The sequence below is a fragment of the Drosophila ananassae genome, chromosome XR, assembly GCF_017639315.1.
Source record: "Drosophila ananassae strain 14024-0371.13 chromosome XR, ASM1763931v2, whole genome shotgun sequence".
Classification (NCBI taxonomy): Eukaryota; Metazoa; Arthropoda; class Insecta; order Diptera; family Drosophilidae; genus Drosophila; species Drosophila ananassae.
Window position 1 is genome coordinate 1,260,287 of NC_057932.1, and position 13,895 is coordinate 1,274,181.

The window sequence follows — 13,895 nt, forward strand, 5'->3', positions numbered from 1 at the left end:
AAGAAGCTCGAATAGAAAAAAGCGACTTTAATGTGCTGGTGTACATATGTATGTGCTGTTTAGGTAGTTTTTGCAAGTCGCCTTGGGCTTGAATTTGCTTACAAACTTTTTTAACGACACCCCCAACATTTGAAAGCACTTTAATCGTTGGAATATCGCACGTGAGCCAAAGTCTACCTAAGTGTTACTGTTCAAGCATTGAACACGATAAGAATTTTAACATAGAATGTAGGAGATCGGACCCATGGGAATAAGTGATTAACAACATGGTTTGAAAGACGATCTCCTGCAGTCTTACCAAATATTTATGTGATGCACTTGAAGCACATACCATGTCAGCGTGCAGTCCGTTGATAAGTAGTTTTAAATTGATTAAAGATTTTCATGTATGATTGTAAGAGAATTGTAAGAAATAAAAACAGTTTTTAAACGGAACTCATTGGAGTAACACCAGTATTTACGGGGCTCCTCTTAACAATTACCCTTTTTGCATATATAGTCGAGACGATCGACTCAGAACCGAAATTTGATCATGAAATTATAATGATGAAAATAAACTTAAGTCCTAAAAAAAATAAAAAGAAAGTAAATGAATAAGTAAAATAAACAATTGCAGTACATAAAAAAGTTTGAACAATGAAGTATGAAGATAATCAAAATAAATTGCTAGCAATAAATATTCGTAATTTCGATTAATAAATATTAATATTAGTAAATCCTAATCCAAATCCCAATCCTAATAATACCTACTGTTCAAGCATTGAACACGATATGAATTCCAAACATACAATGGAAGAGATCATACAATTGTTGGTTCAACAATGCAAAGGGATCTGATGCAGGATCGCACTGGGAACTGGGCACAGAGAACTGGCCATGGTAGGGTGGGCTGGGGTCACCTCATTTACATCTTGGAGTGTGTAAAGTAAGAGTACCATCTTATTTTGTCTGTTTTGTTTACATTTTACAATATATGTTTCACGAAGATTGATATTTCTTTCGATTTTCCAAATCGCCCAACTTCCAAAACCGTTCAATAAATGCATCAGTTTCTTCACCGACGCAGACTCCATATGGCACATGTAAACTTTCACCATCTCTTCCGACTTTCTGATGATCTGGAAGGAGTAGCGAGTAATAGGTGCCGATAAAAAGATCTATCCTTCCAGGCTTATCGAAATGGGGATCTTTTAATGGACGGCCATTGTATATTTCCAAATTACGATGAGTAAGTGGTCAGCTGCTCAGCAATAATGTGGGGAAGAACGCATGCTTTTATACGCTGTATGAAATCTCCATGAAGAGACTTAACGAATACAGTTACTCTTGAGCTGCTCATTCTTGGTCAATGATAATATTAATTTTCGATTTTGAGTACAGCAGTTTACCGCTGACAGTTGGAAAAGCGGAGGTTCGGGGTCTACCACAGTGACCTCTTCCGTTCTATAGATGTTTTCGCCGATCTGTACCGTGGAGTTCCTGTGCTGGATGATGAAGGATCCTTGAAGATTAAGGTTCTTTCCGTCCACAGACACCATTCCGTTAAAGTCGTTCAGCATCAGTGTTCCTGGTAGTAATTCCTCAAAATTAGGCACATGTTCTACAGATTTCATTACTTATTATTGGGATACTTATGATATACAGAAGAGCTTTATTATTCGATGCAAGTTTGACTTTTGAAAATTCTAGTAATTCTTCCATATTAATAAACAGATTATTTCCTTTATTAAAAATTTGTTCTAAAATATTGGTTTCTATTGTTGAGAATATAAAAGAGTTTCTAATATTTGTTTTGGCCCAAGTTATTGCGTGTAGTATATTAGATATTTCTTCTTTTACTATTTGAATTCTATATCTGAGGATAATTGCCGCTTCATTAATTATTTCGTTTGAATTTTTAGTTATTTTTAAAATGGCATTCGTTACGTTACTTATTTGATTAATTTTCTCACTTAATTTTTTATTTATTATAACCTGCTTATTATTATTTTCTAATTGTCCGTTTATTTTGTTCTTTAGTATTTCATGATCATGGCGGTCCGGTGTTCCTGCCGATTTCTATTGCTCTTTTTTGTCTATTGCTTGTTTTTAGTTTGAGAAGATTTTGTTTTATCTGATTTAATTCGTAAGACAGGTAGGGGTATAGATGGTGTGATGGTGTGAGGCTGTTTAGTCCTTTGTTAAGTTCGTCAAATGTATTGTCGTATTCTTTTAGGTCGAATGTATGGATGATTTTGAATGTTCCCTCTTGTTTGGCCGCAAGTCCAGTCTCAAGTGATCACTTGTGAGATCACTTGTGAATTTGAATAATCAAGGACTGTAGACAGGCTGAGGCAAGTTGGTATGAATAGTCTGAAAGTTAGTTTCTGACGTTATTCTTGTGTAATATTTTCCCGGATTGAGTTTTTATTGTAGTGATATTATTTTCTTACACTGTTTCTTTTTTATAGCGTGGAGTAAGTTTGGTACCTAGTCTTTTGTCGATTTTTACCTGAATTGTATCTCCTGTCTCATATTGTTTTGGCTATACTTTATCCTGATTATGGTATTTTTAGTCGGCTTAGAATTTGCAACTGCTATTTTGCAGTTGTTATTAAGAACTTATGCGCGTGTGGCTGGACTTAGCGTTTATTAGTATAATCTAGTATTTGACATTTTAGGTGTTAACTTATATGCTAGTATTTTGCTTATTATGTGTTATGTTTTTGTAACTTAATATTAAGTACTCATGACTTAAAAACTTGGTTGTCGAACTCCAAAAAGGCGGCCCTTCAGGAAAGATAGAGCATAACGCCCTTTCGACTATTCCACGTTACCCAACCCTAAAAATCCGTTTTTGGGCTATGTAATTTTTATATACGTGGTACTTAAGTTATCCAAAAAGATAAAGTAAAAATAAATTATAAGCTTAGAAAAATAAAACTTAAATTTATCATATAAATGTTTTTTACGAAATAGGTAGAGAGGTGCGGTTACAAAAAATTAACGAGAGATGCCTGTTGGCACCTAGTGCCAAGACCTACTACCTAATCAAGATGCATCAGCTGGTCACGATATACAAGCATCAGACCCACTAGCCTATTAATAATATAAGCATAAGCCAATACCCAACCTACTAACTCGCCATAGTCGATGGCTCCGGAAGCAGAATCAGCGTGATCAGCGGGAAGAATGACCGACTGACCGAGGCAAGCCGAAACCAGCCAGCGAAGCCGAAATGCGTGTGGAAAGCAGTACGTGAACAAACAACTCCTGAGTCAGCAGACTCAGAGGTGGGTGACCCTGGCATTAACCTTAGTTTTAGCACGTCCAGAACTTTGACCTTTCTTAGATTTAATGATGTATAATTTAGCATCTTATATAAGAGTTATTCTTCTGAAATAAAGACAGTTCCGAAATCAGAGTCAATCGTCTCGTTACTTAGTGTCTGAACCACGGCACTTAAAATCAACCTACTTCGAGTGATCCTGTGTAAAACGGTTCACAAGAAAAATCCGCGGCATACCAGACTACTTCTAGTGTTGCTCCCGTGAAACGGACCACAAGTAGACCCCGCATCACCTCATTACATCTAGTGTTGCTCCCGTGAAACGGACCACGAGTTGATCCCGCGGCATACCAGTCTACTTCGAGTGTTGCTCCCGTGAAACGGACCCCCAGTAGACCCCGCGTTACCTAACTACTCCAAGTGTTGCTCCCGTGAAACGGACCACGAGGAAACCCCGCGGCATACCAGTCTAGCTCGAGTGTTGCTCCCGTGAAACGGACCACCAGCAGACCCCGCGCTATCTAACCTACTTCGAGTGTTGCTCCCGTGAAATGGACCGCCAGTAGGACCGGCCGATAAGGAATCAGCCGAACCACCATACCACCGGTACTTGAGGAAAACCACCCCAGGACTTCAAGCACATCAACTCCAGCCTGATCACCGCAAGCGTCTGGCCAACCCGAACAGTCCCTTGCAGAATCCAGGTAAATTTAGTCAAGACTATTTACGGTCTTTGACTACGACTCCGGGACCTACCGTTACTCCCGTGAGTTCAAGTTTGACGTAGTTGCCGCATAACGCTCTACGGACGAACAATGCCATTTCTATTCTCAATATGGCAGGACTCCTAAGACATCTTCCACCGATTTACTGCATATCTAAGATTGACATTAATAACTCATTTTGGCAATATGCTTTCAAAAAAGTTCTTGAATAAAAACAGGTTTCGCACGCATCCCAAGCGATGAGCAGGTTAATTAATCTGAAAGTTCCATACTACATCAAGCTGATTTTGTTTATTAAGATGATCTGTTGATTCTTTCTAATAGTGTTGTATCTCACTTATTTTATAATCCGAAGTGGCCACCCAAATACGTAAGCCAGGCCTTTCTTTGAACACAAACAAAGGCCAATATTGCATTTAACAGGTAGACTACCGGGGTCATATAGTTGGGGAAGGTAGCCAACCACACAAAATAGGAGCTATAAGGGCTATAGGGACTAAAGCACGCTTCGGAACATCGGAGATTTTTAGCTCCGAAATTTTTCCCAGTAAGTGCACCACTTTAAGACATGATGGACCTCTGCGAAGGGAAGGAAGAATGTTAATTTCTGTAGACTCACATCTGAAGAAGTCAAATCACGAGAGTTTGATATATGCATAGAATATCTTTGCATTTAAGTCATCTTGTCAGGTTAATCTTGATACGTTACATGTTCTTACATAACTTTTTTTTTCCTTTTTACCACCTTTGACCGAATCACCTACATACTGGAAGCACTTGTTCGCTATTCGATTCATTTCTAATTTTTTTTCTGATTTTGTTTAACTGTAAGCTCGGGGTGACTTTAATATGCCGGAACGCAAGTGGTCTAATGTGAATAGTTTACAGTCTTTATTGCTGAACACGCACTACGACGTCCCCGCGAACATGTTTTACACACATGTTATATGTCACATTAAACACGTTAGAAACTTTTTGGATTGGCTGCTGGACATGTGTTTCAGATCCTGATGGAATTATTCTTTCCAAAACATTGCCCTTTTCTAATCCTGAAGAACCATATCATCCCAGTCAAAGGGTATTAATCGAAACCAATACTATAACACTGTGCGACAAAAAACTATTATTTTTTAAAAGTAAATTTTTTTCCTGATTTTTTTTTGGTTTTTTAAGAGGTATCCTCGCGTAGCAAGTTCCATAGTCGCTTTTTATACCCTTGCAGAGGGTATTATAATTTTGGTCAAAAGTGTGCAACGCAGTGAAGGAGACATCTCCGACCCCATAAAGTATATATATTCTTGATCAGGATCACCTCCTGAGTCGATATGAGCATGTCCGTCTGCCCGTCTGTCTGTCTGTCTGTCTGTCTGTCTGTTTCTACGCAAACTAGTCTCTCAGTTTTAAAGCTATCGAGTTGAAACTTTGCACACACCCTTCTTTCTGTTGCAGGCAGTACATAAGTCGGAACGGCCGGGATCGGTCGACTATATTCTATAGCTGCCATATAACTGATTGATCGGAAATGCCATAACTTCGTTGTTTTTTAAGATAGAGGGTTGGGACTTTCCACACATGTTATATTTGATCAACATATCTTATGTACAAAATTTCATAAGGATCGGCCGACTATATCCTATAGCTGTCATACAACGATCGGAATTGGCAGAACTTTGGTGTTTTTTAAGTTAGAAAGATGGGACTTGGTACAGATTCTATTTTGGACAAAATAATCTGATTTGCCAAATTTCATAAGGATCGGCCGCCTATATACGATCCGCTATATATCTAATAATATAAGATGCGTGGCGCCACCTAGCGGACTGCGACTGAACTGCAAGGGTATATCAACTTCGGCTCCGCACGAAGTTAGCTTTCCTTTCTTGTTTTGTATAGAGCTGGGAGAAAAAAAATTTAAAGTATTGTGATAAAAGCCTAACGGTATACTTGCTTAATACATTATAAATAATAGATGTTGAACTTGCATAAAAGCTTATAACGGTAAAAAAATATCTTCCCAATATGTGAGTTTAAGGCTGTGAAATATGCAAAATCTCGCGTTTTTTTATCATAAATTGGAATAGATATTTTTGTGTATAATTTATGCACCTTAACCGAAAACAATCAAAAAAGTAACTTAAACAAAGATTTTGTTAAATTTTGTCACACAGTGTAATTGACCGAAAGCCTTCTCCTAAAATTAGTACTTGAAATAGCACTGTTAATACATTTTTTATCCGTCCGCTTTAACGTATCCGACTTGGTATACAAGGTTTAGAACGATTAACCCAGGTTAACGATCTGGGTGTCCTATTCAATTTGAATCTTATATTTTCAGACCACATATCTACACTGGTTAATAAAGCAAAGATTGTGCTTAAATTGCAAATGAGTCAAAAGAATAAAATGACACCTACATAACAAAAACTTTACATCTTTGGTCTGTCTGATACTTCACGTGTGACTTGAGGAATTAGATATTAGAAACTTGTGTCCTCTACTCCTTAAGCATGGTAGTCCAGTTAATTTAGCACAATAAAATGATTTTCGAGGTCAAAGTAGATCTAATCAAAACAGATAACTCTATTTTAGAATCATCAGTTTGTTTACATTTATTGCAATTATGTGAATTGTATGTTCCAGTAAATTTAGCTCACAGGTGTATGACGAAGATGATTGAGCGACTCAAAGGATACTATATTTATATTGGCCAGAAATGGTAATACGGATTCATAGTTACGTTTAATTTTTTTAAAGGATTTTTTCCAATGCCTAATAATGAATGGATATTTTCGTTTGAAAGTAGTATGCCTTTTGTTCCGACTTGGCCCATCCTATTTATACCCTTGCAAAGGCGAGTGAAAGTGGTCGTATTTTCTTTCATTTCTTTAATGGTATGGTAAAGAATAATATAGAAATTCTTATGCTCTTTGAAATTCTCTGAACTCGTAGAGTACAAAGGTATATTGTATTCGTGTGAATAAATGTAACAATGACATGAAACCATCTCTGACCCCATGAAGTATATATTCTTGATCAGCATCAACAGCCGAGTCGAAAGAGCCATGCCCGTATGTCATTTGAGCGCGTGGATCTCATAGACTATAAGAGGTAGAGCTCTAGTATAAGAGAGAGTATGAGAGGTAGGAACGAAGACTGCTGTGAATGAAACGCAGGTCAAGAAATTTTTGCAACGTGCCCCCTACCACCCAACATTTGGTGAAAGATGGGAGAAAGAACTCGACTTTAGCCGTCCTATCTTGTCATTCATTAACAATTTTATTCAATTGATGGAAAAATATATATCTTCGATTACTTACTTTGGAATCCAAATATCGTGGTAAAAACTTCCAATAAGATTTCGAAACTTTGTTTGATTTAGGCGTAAATGAATAAGCCTTATAAAGTTTAGAGCTCCCATGAATGTAGTACAGCAGTTTTCCGTAGTCATTATAATATCAGAAAGATGTGTCATTAAAAAGCCCGTCTGATAACAAATTGTAACTCCAACGGATGCTATGACGTACCACGCCCAAACTGTGTAAGCCATTTGTAAAAGAGTGTGTCGCGAATAAAATCCATCACATTTTTGTTTTGATAAGGGCCATGAGCCATTTATCTTTAACCACGAACATTGAGGTGGTAAGCGGAGGCTTTTTCGAACGTCTTTATGTGATGGAGGAAAAAACATTTCTGTGTAAAATCAATGGCACTTTATACACACAACCTTTTTTATAGTCAAAACTTAAAAGTGAATATTTTATGAGTCAAATTACAGCAGACACTAAAAATTATACTTTTAAATTTATACCAAACATCAGCAACCCTTTAATAAAGGAAGCTTTTTTTGTTCCCTCAAGGGTGAAACTATGGATCCAAAAGAAAAATTAATGAAGGATTGCAAAACATGGGCGTTGCCAATGTTTATATACCCTTGAAGTTGTGGGGCAGTTGAGCTGTTATTATTATTATACCCCGTTCTCGTAGAGTACATTGTATATTGTATTCATGTAATTTATGTAATATGGTATACATATTCGCCTTACTGTCTATGTGTCTGTTCGTCTGGTTGTTTGAACGCGTGGATCTCAGAGACTATATAGAGCCTAATATATTGTATGTGCATTTTTATCATACCCACGCAGATCAAGTTTGCTTAAAATTTTTGCTATGCCCCTTACCGTCGTCACAAATTGCATATTTCTGTTCCGTTAGTTCAGGAACAGTTTTGATGCCGAACTATTTTAATAGCTAATTTATATCTGGAAAACCAATTTTATCTTTAGAGAAGTTTTTAGTGGAGTTGTAAAAATGTATATTGTGATACTTAATATATTATTAGCTTGCTATATTTTTTCACACGTGGATATCAGAGACTTTATGAAATTGAGTGGCATGCCTCTTCGCCTCTAAAAAATTTTAACCAAAAATGTTTTTTTGCAAAACTTGTATTTCCAAATTATTCCAGTGCATAATTTAAATAACAGATTCTTTTCATTCTGCTATGCCACTGGATGGTTTGAGTTATTTTTTTCAAAACATAAAATGCACAACATACAAAATTAATTATCCCCAAATTCCCCAAATTATTTTTTTTGGGGAAGATATACTTTATAGGGTTTGGGTTGAAAATATGAGTAGCGATTATCATTAGTCAAGAAACTCGACTATAGTCGTATTTTTTTGATTTTTTTATTATTTCCATTTATTAATTATTACACGTAAAGCTAATTATTAGGGTGGGTCGATTGAAAAATCTCTTAGGCACATATGATTTTTGGATTCTAGGGATCAAAATAAGAAACTTTGCTCAAGAGACCATACCTCTAAAATGAATTCTGATGTCCCTTGTTTTAACGTGTAGGAAAAATCCTGTTTTGACCCATTTAGAGTACCCCAATCGAGTCCAAATGTATGAACGACCCACTAACTTTGGAGGGTCGACTCACCCATATAAGTGGTACCCCCCTGGGGAACATGTGCAGTTCGATCCAACTTGAGAGATAGGATAGTTTAAATCTCAAATTGTAGTCGCAATTTTAATTAATTGCTAATTATTTGTCTGTTATTATTTGACAGTCACAATTATTTGTTAACTCCAAATGATTCTAACAGATGGCGTTCGCAGCTCCGAAAAGCTGACTCGGTGAATAGTGAACGAAATACCGTTTAAATTTTTGGTGTCATATGTTACTTAGACTGAAGTGTAAATTAAATTGAAGATAATACAGTGAATATGCCACCGAAAAAATAGAACCTCAACAACGCGAGCAGCAGAGGTTCACGACGCAAACGTGTTGAAAGAGCTCAGCAATTACCACAACAAATCGAAACAATGAATGCAGCTCAAAGAATCAGGACTGCAGAAAGTCGTGCACAAGAATCTCAAGAACACCGTGACGAACGTCTGCAACAGAATATTACGAGAATAAGAGCGGCACGAGAACGAAACATAGGTACAGTACGAGTACTAGATCTTCGAAGGCATCGGATCAGCCGCTCATTAACACGTGCATCATTCGTTCGGCTTGCCCGAATATGCACCAGATATTAACTACTCAACGCATTCAAAAATAGCTATCGGTGGAATGGATAAAGTATGTCAATATTGTCAGGCATTGAAATTTCGGAATGAAGCAGCCGGCAAGTGCTGCGCATCAGGCAAAGTTGTGCTGTCACCTCTACCCGCGTGACCCAGAATCGTAATGCTGAGCTAGTGCTTCTGCCAACCACCAATGTACTCGTTCGTGGTCGATCTGGAGCCTTCCTGCTTTGCCGAGTGATATTGGATTCCGGTTCACAAGTGCATAAAGTGCATTCACAAGTCATATCGTCACGGCTGGCAAGTCAACTTCAGCTTTGCTGCTTTAAATGTTCTGCAACGCTAAGTTTAATATATGCTCTTAATATATGCGTGAAGTCCCGCCTTAGCACGTATTTTGTGAATGTTTAGGCTGTTGTAGCTTTACACATTACGGACTGACAACCAAGCCTTAATATAGATGTGTCGAGGTGGAAGGCAACATAGATCTGGCTGATCCCGACTGATTGGAGCCAGCTTATTCTTTGACCTGTTGTCAGATGGCCTAATCCAGTTAGGCCTCGGGCTCCTCATTGCTCAGAATACGCGATTTGGCTGGGTAGTATCTGGACACGATACCTAGAGCTACTCAATCCACAGAATAACCATTGTTATGTTGTGACTGCTGCCCTTTCAGATTTGTTATTGAAGGACCATCCTTCGATTGGGGGAGGATGTTGGGCCAAGTTAAATTGAACCCCTAATAAATATTGAAAATTTAAACTGCCTTAAAACCTCTTTCTCCTTTCATTTATTCCATTCCCTTTCGCTGTCTGAAAATATTCCTGTTCTTCATCCACCTCTGATTGTACATTAAATTGGCATTGCATTTTATTTGTGTTTTGTATGTTTGCATTGCTCAGTGATCGTTTTCCAGCGATTTTGTTACTATGGGGTCTATTCATATATGAAACCTCAGATTTTCTACATTAATTTTTGGTCTTCTATGATTTTTCCCCAGACATTTTTCTATGGAAGATTTTTATTTTCTTATTAAAATCAGTTGATCATAACATGTTTTAATTTTGGATTTAAGGAAAAACACGAAATAATTTTATTGAATTTATTATAGGTGGTTAAACAATATTTTCGTCAATTAAATTGGAGTTTTTAATCTCATATTTTCCAAAAGTCAAAAACCAACAAAGTTATGGCATTTCCGATTAATGAGTGGCACCTATAGGATATAGTTGACCGATCCCGGCCGTTCCGACTTATATACTGCCTGCAAACAGGGATGTGTTCAAAGTTTCAAGTCGATAGCTTTAAAACTGAGAGTCTAATTTACATAGAAACAGACAGACAGACGGACATGCTTATATCGACTCAGGGGGTGATCCTGATCAAGAATATAAAGGGTCGGAGAAATCTCCTTTCTCCTTTCAAAAAGAGTAAAATTTCCTGGGATGTAAAATATAAAATTAACGAGCTAATCTAACATCGAAAAAATCAAGGAAATTAAAAACTTCCGATACCAAAAACACTTCGGTCATTTTTAGAATTACAAGCTATTATAAAAGATTTTTTAAGAAATAAGCGAATATAACCAACCATCTAACTGTTCTCTTAAAAAGAGAAGAAGGACGTGTATTCAAATAAAAGTTAAGCTAATCCCATTAACTCACACCACTAGTCCTGCAACATATAGACTTCTCATTATGTTGTTCATTATGTGAACTGTTTTGGTTGTTCATTCGCAGAAAAGCGCATCATTAAGAAGGTTTTTCCGCGGTTAAACTGAACTTTATATATATGCGTGCTCACACATTCACATACACTGTTTTATGTGTGTGCGTTCGACTTCGTTTTGAAACCAGCTAAAATTTTTTCTTTTCTCTTTAGGAACGGAAACCGCCTTTTCGGGCAACTGCCCAAAAATTACAAGAAGGACTCAACTTCTTGAAAACAAGCTTACAAAAAATAAAACAAATAACTCCAGCTCACTCAAAAATAAAAAATAGTAAATCAAATAATAAAATCTCCATCTCCCAAGCCGCTACCAAAAAAGGAAAGGACCTGCCCAAACGATTGCCCAGGACCTCGGAGAGTCCCTTCTGCAACGTGCAGAAGGCAAATATAATAAAAACCAGAAAGGAAAACCCTTATATATACCCTTGCAGTTGAGTCGCAGTCCGCTAGATAACGCCACGCATCTTATATTATTAGGTATATAGCGGATCGTATATAGTTGGCCGATCCTTTGAAATTTGGAATATCGAATTATTTTGACAAAAGAGGAATCCATTGAAACTCCCATCCTTCTAACTTGAAAAACAACGAAGTTATAGGATTTCCGATCAATCAGTTATATGGCAGCTATAGGATATAGTCGGCCGATCCTTATGAAATTCGACAAATCAGATTGTTTTTCCCAAAATAGAATCTGTACCAAATCCCATTCCCATGTTTCAACACTTCGCCATAAGAAAGATTGTTTCAAACATGCATTAATCTCATCCGCAAAAGTAGAGCGAGGTATAACCGGTAAGGTCTGTTGGAAGTCACCAGACAAAAGTAAGATAGAACCACCGAAAAGTTTATTATTGCTGTTTAAATCTTGCATAGTTCTGTTTAATGCTTCAAGTGAATATTTGGGTGCCATTGTGCACTCATCCCAAATTATTATAGAACTCTTCCGCAACACTGTAGCTATTCCACTATTCTTTTTGATGTTGCACATTGCATCTGGTTTATTATAAACGTCCAATGGCAGCTTGAATGTTGAATGTGCTGTTCGCCCGTACTGTTTGTTGCGACCGTATTTTGGCAAGAATCAACGATATTAAAAATGTCTTACCGGTTCCACCGGGTGCATCCAAGAAAAAAAAACCGCCTTGTTCAGCAGCAACAGCCAGCATAATCCGATCATAAATAATTTTTTGTTCTGCTGTCAGTAATGGTTCACTGTTAATGATAATTGTTGCAAAACTTCCATGGTCATATTGATTTTCCCGTTGTAAATCGGTATTGACTAAGTCGGTGGCTGGACGATTAGCTGATGGTATACCATAATGATTAAGTGGTAAATTTGAAATAAGAACACATAAATCCTTGATCAAGACCAATGCTTCATTGTACATCTGTGGTGTATAATCTATATTTTGGCATCGATTTGTTTGTCTTATTCGATGGAAGATGACTTCTGTCATAAAATTTTTATATTTTTCCCACAAAGTTTATGCTTGCGAGGAATACATGTCGTCAAAATAATTGCAAACAACTGACGAATATTATTCGGTGTCGATGTCAACGCAGAATCAGCAAGCGTTAAGTCCCAGTGGTTATCGTCTTCTAGCAATCGCAGTTCACGACATGCATCCTGGTACGTATTGAATACTCGACCATTACCTGTTCGTAAAAATTCAAAAGACGTTGGTCCGGGAACATTCACCAATAACAAACGTAAATAGAAGCACTCACGTTGCTTTGGATGTACCGTGTAAAGTCTTCCCAATGTCTTTGCTTTGAATATGCCTGTAATGGAAGGATGTGGTTTTCCTTGTTTCCGTGGCTCCCATTTTTTACTGGATTTGTTCCATGTGAAATAACGTGGAACATCACCATACACCAACGTCTTCGCAAATTGGCCAAAAACATCAGGTTTTTGACACAATGTAAAAAATTCAGTTAGAGTCGTTTTCGGAGCTTCGAACGCTCTTTGGAGAACATTTTCTTCAGTGAAGTATACACGATGACAGTTTTCAAGATGTATTGCCAGATGTTGGACAGCAGGATCTCTTTCGTGGATGGGAAAGCTGAGAATATGCCAAATAGCTTCATTGCTGCCCATTTGGTATCGTGCTATTTCGTCATTTTTATTCATGTTTTGTACTTAAAATATGGCCAAATCACTGCCTTTGTTTACATATTTACAAATATACTTAATTGATTTAACAGAACTGCAAAGCTCAACATTGATATGAGCTTTGTAAGTTTTTGAAATTAGTGGTGAGTATGGTACCACCCACTGATTATCAAAGTCAACTTGATTTGGAAAGTTCGGCAGTCGCATTGTAAATGTGTGGCCACCATTCTCAGTACTTCTGCGGGGATACCATCAATGTCCGTGATCGTGCATTCATATGCGGCTTTGGGAAGTTTTTTTACATTTTCCATTTTCCATGCACGGTGACGTCATGTTGAAAGCACTGCATGGCCCATAGATCATGTGTTTGGTGAAAATATCAAATAATTATTGATCAATTAATGGGTCTGGAATTTCGGCTGAAATTATTTGATCGATTTTTTTCAGGACGGATTCTATCTTTAAGCCACACACAAAAGGTGGGCATGAGGCAAACCTCGCTTTTGCCACTCTACCGTA